The sequence below is a fragment of the Macaca fascicularis genome, chromosome 6, assembly GCF_037993035.2.
Source record: "Macaca fascicularis isolate 582-1 chromosome 6, T2T-MFA8v1.1".
Lineage (NCBI taxonomy): Eukaryota > Metazoa > Chordata > Mammalia > Primates > Cercopithecidae > Macaca > Macaca fascicularis.
In genome coordinates, this window is record NC_088380.1 from 47,903,072 (window position 1) to 47,917,917 (window position 14,846).

The window sequence follows — 14,846 nt, forward strand, 5'->3', positions numbered from 1 at the left end:
GATGTTTGGAAGCCTTTAGAGGGCTATGGTGAAAAAGGAAATATCCTCAGATGAAATCTGGAAAGAAGCTTTCTGAGAAACTGCTCTGTGATGTGTGACTTCCACTCACAGAGTTACATCTGTATATTGTGGATCTCTTTGCTAGCCTTATTTCTGTGGAATCTGAGAACAGATATTTCGGATCCTTTTGAAGACTATAGGGCCAAAGGAAGTATCTTCCGATAACAAAGAGAAAGAAGCTTTCTGAGAAACTTCTTTGTGTTCTGTGAAATCATCTCACAGAGTTAAAGCTTTCACCTCAAAAAGCCTTTCGCTAAGACAGTTCTTGTGGAATTCGCAAAGTGATATTTGGAAGCCCATAGAGGGTTATGCTGAAAAAAGAAATATCCTCAGATGGAATGTTAAAAGAAGCTTTCTGAGAAACTTCTTAGTGTTCTGGTAATTCATCTCACAGAGTTACATCTGTATTTCGTGGATCTCTTTGCTAGGCAATTTCTGTGGAATCTCAGAACAGATATTTCGGATCCCTTGGAAGACTATTGGGCCAAAGGAAATATCCTCCGACAACAAAGAGAAAGAAGCTTTCTGAGAAACTTCTTTGTGTTCTGTGAAATCATCTCTCAGAGTTACAGCTTTCCCCTCAAGAAGCCTTTCGCTAAGACAGTTCTTGTGGAATTGGCAAAGTGATGTTGGGAAGCCGATAGTGGGCTTTGTTGAAAAAGGAAATATCCTCAGATGAAATCTGGAAAGAAGCTTTCTGAGAAACTGCTCTGTGATGTGTGACTTCCACTCACAGAGTTACATCTGTATTTCGTGGATCTCTTTGCTAGCCTTATTTCTGTGGAATCTGAGAACAGATATTTCGGATCCTTTTGAAGACTATAGGGCCAAAGGAAATATCCTCCGATAACAAAGAGAAAGAAGCTTTCTGAGAAACTTCTTTGTGTTCTGTGAAATCATCTCACAGAATTGCAGCTTTCCCCTCAAGAAGACTTTCGCTAAGACAGTTCTTGTGGAATTGGAAAAGTGATATTGGGAAGCCAATAGAAGGCTATGGTGAAAAAGGAAATATCCTCAGATGAAATCTGGATAGAAGCTTTCTGAGAAATTGCGCTGTGATGTGTGACTTCCACTCACAGAGTTACATCTGTATTTCGTGGATCTCTTTGCTACCCTTATTTCTGTGGAATCAGAGAACAGATATTTCGGATCCCTTTGAAGACTATAGGGTCAAAGGAAATATCCTCCGATAACAAAGAGAAAGAAGCTTTCTGAGGAACTTCTTTGTGTTCTGTGAAAACATCTCAGAGTTATAGCTTTCACCTCAAGAAGCCTTTCGCTAAGACAGTTCTTGTGGAATTGGCAAAGTGATATTTGGAGGCGCATAGAGGGCTATGGTGAAAAAGGAAATATCCTCTGATGAAATCTGGAAAGAAGCTTTCTGAGAAACTGCTTCGTGTTCTGTTAATTCATCTCACAGAGTTACATCTGTATTTCGTGGATCTCTTTGCTCACCTTATTTCTGTGGAATCTGAGAACAGATATTTCGGATCCCTTTGAAGACTATAGGGCCAAAGGAAATATCCTCCGATAACAAAGAGAAAGAAGCTTTCTGAGAAACTTCTTTGTGTTCTGTGAAATCATCTCAGAGAGTTACAGCTTTCCCCTCAAGAAGCCTTTCGCTAAGACAGTTCTTGTGGAATTGGCAAAGTGATATTTGGAAGCCCATAGAGGGCTATGGTGAAAAAGGAAATATCCTCCGATGAAATCTGGAAAGAAGCTTTCTGAGAAACTGCTTAGTTTTCTGTTAAGTCGTCTCACAGAGTTACATCTGTATTTCGTGGATCTCTTTCCTAGACTTATTTCTGTGGAATTTGAGAACAGATATTTCGGATCCCTTTGAAGACTATAGGGCCAAAGGAAATATCCCCCGATAACAAAGAGAAAGAAGCTTTCTGAGAAACTTCTTTGTCTTATGTGAAATAATCTCAAAGAGTTACAGCTTTCCCCTCAACAAGCCTTTCGCTAAGACAGTTTTTGTGGAATTTGCAAAGTGATATTTGGAAGCCCTTAGAGGGCTATGGTGATAAAGGAAATATCCTCAGATGAAATCTGGAAAGAAGCTTTCTGAGAAACTGCTCTGTGATGTGTGAATTCCACTCACAGAGTTACATCTGTATTTCGTGGATCTCTTTGCTAGCCTTATTTCTGTGCAATGTGAGAACAGGTATTTCGGATCCCTTTGAAGACTCTAGGGCCAAAGAAAATATCCTCCGATAACAAAGAGAAAGAAGTTTTCTGAGAAACTTCCTTGTGTTCTGTGAAATCATCTCACAGAGTTACAGCTTTCCCCTCAAGAAGCCTTTCAATAAGACACTTCTTGTGGAATTGGCAAAGTGATATTTGGAAGCCCATAGAGGGCTATGGTGAAAATGGAAATATCCTCCGATGAAATCTGGAAAGAAGCTTTCTGAGAAACTGCTCTGTGATGTGTGACTTCCACTCACAGAGTTACATCTGTATTTCCTGGATCTCTTTGCTAGCCTTATTTCTGTGGAATCTGAGAACAGATATTTGGGAATCTTTTGAAGACTTTAGGCCCAAAGGAAGTATCCTCCGATAACAAAGAGAAAGAAGCTTTCTGAGAAACTTCTTTGCGTTCTGTGAAATCATCTCACAGAGTTACACCTTTCCGCTCAAGAAGCCTTTCGCTAAGACATTTCTTGTGGAATTTGCAAAGTTATATTTGGAAGCCCATAGAGGGCTATGGTGAAAAAGGAAATATCCTCAGATGGAATGTGAAAAGAAGCTTTCTGAGAAACTGCTTAGTGTTCTGTTAATTCATCTCACAGAGTTACATCTGTATTTCGTGGATCTCTTTGCTAGCCTTATTTCTGTGGAATCTGAGAACAGATATTTCGGATCCCTTTGAAGACTAAAGGGCCAAAGGAAATATCCTCTGACAACAAAGAGAAAGATGCTTTCTGGAAACTTCTTTGTGTTCTGTGAAATCATTTCTCAGAGTTACAGCTTTCCCCTCAAGAAGTCTTTCGCTAAGACAGTTCTTGTGGAATTGGCAAAGTGATATTTGGAAGCCCATAGAGGGCTTTGTTGAAAAAGGAAATATCCTGCGATGAAATCTGGAAAGAAGCCTTCTGAGAAACTGCTCTGTGTTGTGTGACTTCCATTCACAGAGTTACTTCTGTATTTCGTGGATCTCTTTGCTAGCCTTATTTCTGTGGAATCTGAGAACAGATATTTCGGATTCCTTTGAAGACTATAGGGCCAAAGGAAATATCCTCCGATAACAAAGAGAAAGAAGCTTTCTGAGAAACTTCTTTATGTTCTGTGAAATCATCTCACAGAGTCACAGCTTTCCCCTCAAGAAGTCTTTCGCTAAGACAGTTCTTGTGGAATTGGCAAAGTGATATTTGGAAGCCCATAGAGGGTTATGGTGAAAAAGCAAATATCCTCAGATGAAATCTGGAAAGAAGCTTTCGGAGAAACTGCTTACTGTTCTGTTAATTCATCTGACAGAGTTAAAACTGTATTTCGTGGATCTCTTTGCTAGCCTTATTTCTGTGGAAACTGAGAACAGATATTTCGGATCCCTTTGAAGATTATAGGGCCAAAGGAAATATCCCCCAATAACAAAGAGTTAGAAGCTTTCTGAGAAAATTCTTTGTGTTCTGTGAAATCATCTCTCAGAGTTACAGCTTTCCCCTCAAGAAGCCTTTCGCTAAGACAGTTATTGTGGAATTGGCAAAGTGATATTTGGAATCCCGTAGAGGGCTATGGTGAAAATGGAAATATCCTCAGATGAAATCTGGAAAGAAGCTTTCTGAGGAACTGCTTAGTGTTCTGTTAATTCATCTCACAGAGTGACATCTGTATTTCGTGGATCTCTTTGCGCGCCTTTTTTCTGTGGAATCTGAGAACAGATATTTCGGATCCCTTTGAAGACTATAGGGCCAAAGGAAATATCCTCCGATAACGAAGAGAAAGAAGCTTTCTGAGAAACTTCTTTGTGTTCTCTGAAATCATCTCACAGAGTTACAGCTTTCTCCTCCAGAAGCCTTTCGCTAAGACAGTTCTTGTGGAATTGGCAAAGTGAAGTTTCGAAGCCGATAGAGGGCTTTGTTGAAAAAGGAAATATCCTCAGATGAAATCTGGAAAGAAGCTTTCTGAGAAACTGCTCTGTGATGTGTGACTTCCACTCACAGACTTACATCTGTATTTCGTGGATCTCTTTGCTAGCCTTATTTCCTGGAATCTGAGAACATATATTTCGGATGTATTTGAAGACTATAGGTCCAAAGGAAGTATCCTCCGATAACAAAGAGAAAGAAGGTTTCTGAAAAACTTCTTTGTGTTCTGTGATATCATCTCACAGAGTTACACCTTTCCGCTCAAGAAGCCTTTCGCTAAGACAGTACTTGTGGAATTGGCAAAGTGCTCTTTGGAAGCACATAGAGGGCTATGGTGAAAAAGGAAATATCCTCAGATGGAATGTGAAAAGAAGGTTTCTGAGAAACTGCTTAGTGTTCTGTTAATTCATCTCACAGAGTTACATCAGTATTTCTTGGATCTCTTTCCAGCCTTATTTCTGTGCAATCTGAGAACAGATATTTCGGATCCCTTTTAAGACTATAGGGCCAAAGGAAATATCCTCCGATAACAAAGAGAAAGAAGCTTTTGAGAATCTTCTTTGTGTTCTGTAAAATCATCTCCCAGAGTTACAGCTTTCCCCTCAAGAAGCCTTTCGCTAAGACAGTTCTTGTGGAATTGGCAAAGTGATATTTGGAAGCCCATAGAGGGCTATGGTGAAAACGGAAATATCCTCTGATGAAATCTGGAAACAAGCTTTCTGAGAAACTGCTCTGTGATGTGTGACTTTCACTCACAGAGTTACATCTGTATTTCGTGGATCTCTTTGCTAGCCTTATTTCTGTGGAATCTGAGAACAGATATTCGGATCCCTTTGAAGACTATAGGGCCAAAGGAAATATCCTCCGATAACAAAGAGAAAGAAGCTTTCTGAGAAACTTCTTTGTGTTCTGTGAAATCATCTGACAGAGTTACACCTTTCCGCTCAGGAAGACTTTCGCTAAGACAGTACTTTTGGATTTTGCAAATTGATATTTGGAAGCCCCTAGAGGGCTATAGTGAGAAAGGAAATATCCTCAGATGGAATGTGAAAAGAAGCTTTCTGAGAAACTGCTTAGTGTTCTGTTAATTCATCTCACAGCGTTACATCTGTATTTCGTGGATCTCCTTTCTAGCCTTATTTCTGTGCAATCTGAGAACTGATATTTCGGGTTCCTTTGAAGACTATAGGGCCAAAGGAAATCTCCTCCGATAACAAAGAGACAGAAGCTTTCTGAGAAACTTCTTTGTGTTCTGTGAAATCATCTCACAGAGTTACAGCTTTCCCCTCAAGAAGCCTTTCGCTAAGACAGTTCTTGTGTAATTGGCAAAGTGATATTTGGAAGCCCATAGAGGGATATGGTGAAAAAGGAAATATCGTCAGAAGAAATCTGGAAAGAAGCTTTCTGAGAAACTGCTTAGTGTTCAGTTAATTCATCTCACAGAGTTACATCTGTATTTCGTGGATCTCTTTGCTAGCCTTATTTCTGTGGAATCTGAGAACAGATATTTCGGATCCCTTTGAAGACTATAGGGCCAAAGGAAATATCCTCCGATAACAAAGAGAAAGAAGCTTTCTGAGAAACTTCTTTGTGTTCCGTGTAATCATCTCACAGAGTTACAGCTTTCCCCTCAAGAAGTCTTTCACTAAGACAGTACTTGTGGAATTTGAAAAGTGATATTTGGAAGCCCATAGAGGGCTACGGTGAAAAAGGAAATATCCTCAGGAGAAATCTGGAAAGAAGGTTTCTGAGAAACTGCTTAGTGTTTTGTTAATTCATCTCACAGAGTTACATCTGTATTTCGTGTATCTCCTTGCTAGCCTTATTTCTGTGGAATCTGAGAACAGACATTTCGGATCCCTTTGAAAACTATAGTGCCAAAGGAAATATCCTCCGATAACAAAGAGAAAGAAACTTTCTGAGAAACTTCTTTGTGTTCTGTGAAATCATCTCACAGAGTTACAGCTTTCCCCTCAAGAAGCCTTTCGCTAAGACAGTTCTTGTGGAATTGGAAAAGTGATATTTGGAAGCCCATAGAGGGCTGTGGTGATAAAGGAAATATCCTCAGATGAAATCTGGAAAGAAGCTTTCTGAGAAACTGCTCTGTGATGTGTGACTTCCACTCAGAGAGTTACATCTGTATTTCGTGGATCTCTTTGCTAGCCTTATTTCTGTGGAATCTGAGAACAGATATATCGGATCCCTGTGAAGACTATAGGGCCAACGTAAATATCCCTCAATAACAAAGAGATAGAAGCTTTCTGAGAAACTTCCTTGTGTTCTGTGAAATCATCTCTCAGAGTTACAACTTTCCTCTCAAGAAGCCTTTCGCTAAGACAGTTATTGGGGAATTGGCAAAGTGATATTTGGAAGCCCATGGAGGGCTATGGTGAAAAAGGAAATATCCTCAGATGAAGTCTGGAAAGAAGCTTTCTGAGATTCTGCTCTGTGATGTGTGACTTCCACTCACAGAGTTACATCTATATTTCGTGGATCTCTTTGCTAGCCTTATTTCTGTGTAATCTTAGAACAGATATTTCGGATCAATTTGAAGACTATAGGGCCAAAGGAAATATCCTACGATAACAAAGAGAAAGAAGCTTTCTGGAAAACTTTTTTGTGTTCTGTGAATTCATCTCACAGAGTTACAGTTTTCCCCTCAAGAAGACTTTCACTAAGACAGTTCTTGTGGAATTGGCAAAGTGATATTTGGAAGCCCATAGAGGGCTACGGTAAAAAAGGAAATATCCTCAGATGAAATCTGGAAAGAAGCTTTCTGAGAAACTGCTCTGTGATATGTGACTTCCACTCACAGAGTTACATCTGTATTTCGTGGATCTCTATGCTAGCCTTATTTCTGTGGAATCTGAGAACAGATATTTCGGATCCCTTCGAAGACTATAGGGCCAAAGGAAATATCCTCCGATAACAAAGAGAAAGAAGCTTTCTGAGAAGCTTCTTTGTGTTCTGTGAAATCATCTCAGAGAGTTACAGCTTTCCCTTCAAGAAGCCTTTCGCTAAGACAGTTCTTGTGGAATTGGCAAAGTGATATTTGGAAGCCAATAGAGGGCTATGTTGAAAAAGAAATATCATCAGATGAAATCTGGAAAGAAGCTTTCTGAGAAACTGCTTAGTGTTCTGTTAATTCATCTCACAGAGTTACATCTGTATTTCGTGGATCTCGTTGCTAGCCTTATTTCTGTGGAATCTGAGAACAGATATTTCGGATCCCTTTGAAGACTATAGGGCCAAAGGAAATATCCTCCGATAACAAAGAGAAAGAAGCTTTCTGAGAAACTTCTTTGTGTTCTGTGAAATCATCTCACAGAGTTAGAGCTTTCCCCTCAAGAAGCCTTTCGCTAAGACAGTTCTTGTGGAATTGGAAAGTGATATTTCGAAGCCCATAGAGGGCTATGGTGAAAAAGGAAATATCCTCAGATGAAATCTGGAAAGAAGCTTTCTGAGAAACTGCTTAGTGTTCTGTTAATTCATCTCTCAGCGTTACATCAGTATTTCGTGGATCTCGTTGCTAGCCTTATTTCTGTGGAATCTGAGAACAGATATTTCGGATCCCTTTGAAGACTATAGGGCCAAAGGAAATATCCTCCGATAACAAAGAGAAAGAAGCTTTCTGGGAAACATGTTTGTGTTCTGTGAAATCATCTCATAGAGTTACAGTTTTCCTCTCAAGAAGCCTTTCGCTAAGACAGTTCTTGTGGAATTGGCAAAGTGATATTTGGAAGCCCGTAGAGGGCTATGGAGAAAAAGGAAATATCCTCAGATGGAATCTGAAAGGAAGCTTTCTGAGAAACTGCTCTGTGTTCTGTTAATTCATCTCACACATTTACATCTGTATTTCGTGGATCTCTTTGCTAGCCTTTTTTCTGTTCAATCTGAGAACAGATATTTCGGATTCCTTTAAAGAATATAGGGCCAAAGGAAATATCCTCCGATAACAAAGAGAAAGAAGCTTTCTCAGAAACTTCTTTGTGTTCTGTGAAATCATCTCACAGAGTTACAGCTTTCCCCTCAAGAAGCCTTTCGCTAAGACAGTTCTTGTGGAATTGTCAAAGTGATATTTGGAAGCCCATAGAGGGCTATGGTGAAAAAGGAAGTATCCTCATATGAAATCTGGAAAGAAGCTTTCTGAAAAACTGCTCTGTGATGTGTGACTTCCACTCACAGATTTACATCTGTATTTCGTGGATCTCTTTGCTAGCCTTATTTCTGTGGAATCTGAGAACAGATATTTCGGATCCCTTTCAAGTCTATAGGGCCAATAGAAATATCCTCCAATAACAAAGAGAAAGAAGCTTTCTGAGAAACTTCTTTGTGTTCTGTTAATTCATCTCACAGATTTACATCTGTATTTTGTGGATCTCTTTGCTAGCCTTATTTCTGTGCAATCTGAGAACAGATATTTCGGATCCCTTTGAAGACTATAGGGCCAAAGGAAATATCCTCCGATAACAAAGAGAAAGAAGCTTTCTGAGAAACATCTTTGTGTTCTGTGAAATCATCTCACAGAGTTACAGCTTTTCCCTCAAGAAGCCTTTCACTAAGACAGTTCTTGTGGAATTGGCAAAGTGATATTTGGAAGCCCATAGAGGGCTATGGTGAAAAAGGAAATATCCTCCGATGAAATCTGGAAAGAAGCTTTCTGAGGAACTGCTCTGTGATGTGTGACTTCCACTCACAGAGTTACATCGGTATTTCGTGGATCTCTTTGCTAGCCTTATTTCTGTGAAATCTGAGAACAGATATTTCGGATCCTTTTGAAGAGTATAGGGCCAAAGGAAATATCCTCCGATAACTAAAAATGAAGCTTTCTGAGAAACTTCTTTGTGTTCTGTGAAATCATCTCACAGAGTTACAGCTTTCCCCTCAAGAAGCCTTTCGCTAAGACAGTTCTTGTGGAATTGGCAAAGTGATATTTGGAAGCCCATAGAGGGCTATGGTGAAAAAGGAAATATTCTCAGATGAAATCTGGAAAGAAGCTTTCTGAGGAACTGCTTAGTGTTCTGTTAATTCATCTCACAGAGTTACATCTGTATTTCGTGGATCTCTTTGCTAGACTTATTTCTGTTCAATCTGAGAACAGATATTTCTGATCCCTTTGAAGACTATAGGGCCAAAGGAAATATCCTCCGATAAGAAAGAGAAAGAAGCTTTCTGAGAAATTTCTCTGTGTTCTGAAAAATCATCTCACAGAGTTACAGCTTTTCCCTCAAGAAGCCTTTCACTAAGACAGTTCTTGTGGAATTGGCAAAGTGATATTTTGGAGCCCATAGAGGGCTATAGTGAAAAAGGAAATATCCTCCGATGAAATCTGGAAAGAAGCTTTCTGAGAAACTGCTCTGTGATATGTGACCTCCACTAACAGAGTTACATCGGTATTTCGTGGATCTCTTTGCTATCCTTATTTCTGTGTAATCTGAGAACAGATATTTCGGATCCCTTTGAAGACTATAGAGCCAATGGAAATATCCTCTGATAACAAAGAGAAAGAAGGTTTCTGAGAAACTTCTTTGTGTTCTGCGAAATCATCTCACAGAGTTACAGCTTTCCCCTCAAGAAGCCTTTCGCTACGACAGTTCTTGTGGAATTGTCAAAGTGATATTTGGAAGCCCATAGAGGGCTATGGTGAAAAAGGAAATATCCTCAGATGAAATCTGGAAAGAAGCTTTCTGAGAAACTGCACTGTGATGTGTGACTTCCACTCACAGAGTTACATCTGTATTTCGTGGATCTCTTTGCTAGCCTTATTTCTGTGGCATCTGAGAACAGATATTTCGGATCCCTTTGAAGACTATAGGGCCAAAGGAAATATCCTCCGATAACAAAGAGAAAGAAGCTTTCTGAGAAACTTCTTTGTGTTCTGGGAAATCATCTCACAGAGTTACAGCTTTCCCCTCAAGAAGCCTTTCGCTAAGACAGTTCTTGTGAAATTGGCAAAGTGATATTTGGAAGCCCATAGAGGGCTATGGTGAAAAAGGAAATATCCTCAGATGAAATCTGGAAAGAAGCTTTCTGAGAAACTGCTTAGTGTTCTGTTAATTCATCTCACAGAGTTACATCTTTGTTTCGTGGATCTCTTTGCTAGCCTTATTTCTGTGGAATCTGAGAACAGATATTTCGGATCCCTTTGAAGACTATAGGGCCAAAGGAAATACCCTCCGATAACAAAGAGAAAGAAGCTTTCTGAGAAACTTATTTGTGTTCTGTGAAATCATCTCACAGAGTTACAGCTGTCCACTCTAGAAGCCTTTCACTAAGACAGTTCTTGTGGAATTGGCAAAGTGATATTTGGAAGCCCATAGACGGCTATGATGAAAAAGGAAATATCCTCCGATGAAATCTGAAAAGAAGCTTTCTGGGAAACTGCTCTGTGATGTGTGACTTCCACTCACAGAGTTACATCTGTATTTCGTGGATCTCTTTGCGAGCCTTATTTCTGTGTAATCTGAGAACAGATATTTCGGATCCCTTTGAAGACTATAGGGCCAAAGGAAATGTACTCCGATAACAAAAGAAAGAAGCTTTCTGAGAAACTTCTTTGTGTTCTGTGAAATCATCTCACAGAGTTACAGCTTTCCACTCAAGAAGCCTTTCGCAAAGACAGTTCTTGTGGAATTGGCAAAGTGATATTTGGAAGCCCATAGACGGCTATGATGAAAAAGGAAATATCCTCCGATGAAATCTGAAAAGAAGCTTTCTGAGAAACTGCTCTGTGATGTGTGACTTCCACTCACAGAGTTACATCTGTATTTCGTGGATCTCTTTGCGAGCCTTATTTCTGTGGAATCTGAGAACAGATATTTCGGATCCCTTTGAAGACTATAGGGCCAAAGGAAATATACTCCGATAACAAAAGAAAGAAGCTTTCTGAGAAACTTCTTTGTGTTCTGTGAAATCATCTCACAGAGTTACAGCTTTCCCCTCAAGAAGCCTTTCGCAAAGACAGTTCTTGTGGAATTGGCAAAGTGATATTTGGAAGCCCATAGAGGGCTATGGTGAAAAAGGAAATATCCTCAGATGAAATCTGGAAAGAAGCTTTCTGAAAAACTGCTTAGTGTTCTGTTAATTCATCTCACAGAGTTACATCTGTATATCGTGGATCTCTTTGCTAGCCTTATTTCTTTGCAATCTGAGAACAGATATTTCGGATCCCTTTGAAGACTATAGGGCCAAAGGAAATATCCTCCGATAACAAAGAGAAAGAAGCTTTCTGAGAAACTTCTTTGTGTTCTGTGAAATCATCTCACAAAGTTACAGCTTTTCCCTCAAGAAGCCTTTCGCTAAGACAGTTCTTGTGGAATTGACAAAGTGATATTTGGAACCCATAGAGGGCTATGGTGAAAAAGGAAATATCCTCTGATGAAATCTGGAAAGAAGCTTTCTGAGAAACTGCTCTGTGATGTGTGACTTCCACTCACAGAGTTACATCTGTATTTCGTGGATCTCTTTGGGAGCCTTATTTCTGTGGAATCTGAGAACAGATATTTCAGATCCCTTTGAAGACTATACGGCCAAAGGAAATATCCTCCGATAACAAAGAGAAAGAAGCTTTCTGAGAAACTTCTTTGTGTTCTGTGAAATCATCTCACAGAGTTACAGCTTTCCCCTCAAGAAGCCTTTCGCTAAGACAGTTCTTGTGGATTTGGCAAAGTGATATTTGGAAGCCCATAGATGGCTATGGTGAAAAAGGAAATATCCACCGATGAAATCTGGAAAGAAGCTTTCTGAGAAATTGCTTAGTGTTCTGTTAATTCATCTCACAGAGTTACATCTCTATGTCGTGGATCTCTTTGCTAGCCTTATTTCTGTGCAATCTGAAAACAGATATTTCAAATCCCTTTGAAGACTCTAGGGCCAAAGGAAATATCCTCCAATAACAAAGAGAAAGAAGCTTTCTGAGAAACTTCTTTGTGTCTGTGAAATCATCTCACAGAGTTACAGCTTTCCCCTCAAGAAGCCTATCGCTAAGACAGTTCTTGTGGAATTGGCAAAGTGATATTTGGAAGCCCATAGAGGGCTATGGTGAAAAAGGAAATATCCTCCATTGAAATCTGGATAGAAATTTTCTGAGAAACTGCTTAGTGTTCTGTTAATTCATCTCACAGAGTTACATCTGTATTTCGTGCATCTCTTTGCTAGCCTTATTTCTGTGGAATCTGAGAACAGATATTTCGGATCCCTTTGAAGACTATAGGGCCAAAGGAAATATCCTCCGATAACAAATAGAAAGAAGCTTTCTGAGAAACTTCTTTGTGTTCTGTGAAATCATCTCACAGAGTTAAAGCTTTCCCCTCAAGAATCCTTTCGCTAAGACAGTTCTTGTGGAATTGGCAAAGTGATATTTGGAAGCCCATAGAAGGCTATGGTGAAAAAGGAAATATCCTCAGATGGAATCTGAAAAGAAGCTTTCTGAGAAACTCCTCTGTGATGTGTGACTTCCACTCACAGAGTTACAACTGTATTTCGTGGATCTCTTTGTGAGCCTTATTTCTCTGGAATCTGAGAACAGATATTCCGGATCCCTTTGAAGAATAAAGGGCCAAAGGAAATATCCTCCGATAACAAACAGAAAGAAGCTTTCTGAGAAACTTCTTTGTGTTCTGTGAAATCATCTCACAGAGTTACAGCTTTCCCCTCAAGAAGCCTTTCGCTGAGACAGTTCTTGTGGAATTGGCAAAGTGATATTTGGAAGCCCATAGAGGGCTATGGTGAAAAAGGAAATATCCTCAGATGAAATCTGGAAAGAAGCTTTCTGAGAAACTGCTATGTGATGTGTGACTTCCACTCACAGAGTTACATCTGTATTTCGTGGATCTCTTTGTGAGCCTTATTTCTGTGGAATCTGAGAACAGATATTTCGGATCCCTTTGAAGACTATAGGGCCAAAGGAAATATCCTCCGATAACAAATAGAAAGAAGCTTTCTGAGAAACTTCTTTGTGTTCTGTGAAATCATCTCACAGAGTTAAAGCTTTCCCCTCAAGAATCCTTTCGCTAAGACAGTTCTTGTGGAATTGGCAAAGTGATATTTGGAAGCCCATAGAGGGCTATGGTGAAAAAGGAAATATCCTCAGATGGAATCTGAAAAGAAGCTTTCTGAGAAGCTCCTCTGTGATGTGTGACTTCCACTCACAGAGTTACAACTGTATTTCGTGGATCTCTTTGTTAGCCTTATTTCTCTGGAATCTGAGAACAGATATTCCGGATCCCATTGAAGAATAAAGGGCCAAAGGAAATATCCTCCGATAACAATCAGAAAGAAGCTTTCTGAGAAACTTCTTTGTGTTCTGTGAAATCATCTCACAGAGTTACAGCTTTCCCCTCAAGAAGCCTTTCGCTGAGACAGTTCTTGTGGAATTGGCAAAGTGATATTTGGAAGCCCATAGAGGGCTATGGTGAAAAAGGAAATATCCTCAGATGAAATCTGGAAGAAGATTTCTGAGAAACTGCTTAGTGTTCTGTTAATTCATCTCACAGGGTTACATCTGTATTTCCTGGATCTCTTTGCTAGCCTTATTTCTGTGGAATCTGAGAACAGATATTTCGGATCCCTTTAAGACTATAGGGCCAAAGGAAATATCCTCCGATAACAAAGAGAAAGAAGCTTTCTGAGAAACTTCTTTGTGTTCTGTGAAATCATCTCACAGAGTTACAGCTTTCCCCTCAAGAAGCCTTTCGCTAAGACAGTTCTTGTGGAATTGGCCAAGTGATATTTGGAAGCCCCTAGAGGGCTATGGTGAAAAAGGAAATATCCCCAGATGAAATCTGGAAAGAAGCTTTATGAGAAACTGCTTAGTGTTCTGTTAATTCATCTCACAGAGTTACATCTGTTTTTCGTGGATCTCTTTGCTTGCCTTATTTCTGTGGAATGTGAGAACAGATATTTCGGATCCCTTTGAAGACTATAGGGCCAAACGAAATATCCTCCGGTAACAAAGAGAAAGAAGCTTTCAGAGAAACTTCTTTGTGTTCTGTGAAATCATCTCACCGAGTTACAGCTTTCCCCTCAAGAAACCTTTCGCTAACACAGTTCTTGTGTAATTGGCAAAGTGACATTTGGAAGCCCTTAGAGGGCTATGGTGAAAAAGGAAATATCCTCAGATGAAATCTGGAAAGAAGCTTTCTGAGAAACTGCTCTGTGATGTGTGACTTCCACTCACAGAGTTACATCTGTATTTCGTGGATCTCTTTGCTAGCCTTATTTCTGTGAAATCTGAGAACAGATATTTCGGATCCCTTTGAAGACTATAGGAACAAAGGAAATATCCTCAGATAACAAAGAGAAAGAAGCTTTCTGAGAAACTTCTTTGTGTTCTGTGAAATCATCTCACAGAGTTACAGCTTTCCCCTCAAGAAGCCTTTCGCTAAGACAGTTCTTGTGGAATTGGCAAAGTGATATTTGGAAGCCCATAGAGGGCTATGGTGAAAAAGGAAATATCCCCAGATGAAATCTGGAAAGAAGCTTTATGAGAAACTGCTTAGTGTTCTGTTAATTCATCTCACAGAGGTACATCTGTTTTTCGTGGATATCTTTGCTAGCCTTATTTCTGTGGAATCTGAGAACAGATACTTCGGATCCCTTTGAAGACTATAGGGCCGAAGGAAATATCCTCCGATAACAAAGAGAAAGAAGCTTTCTGAGAAACTTCTTTGTGTTCTGTGAAATCATCTCATAGAGTTA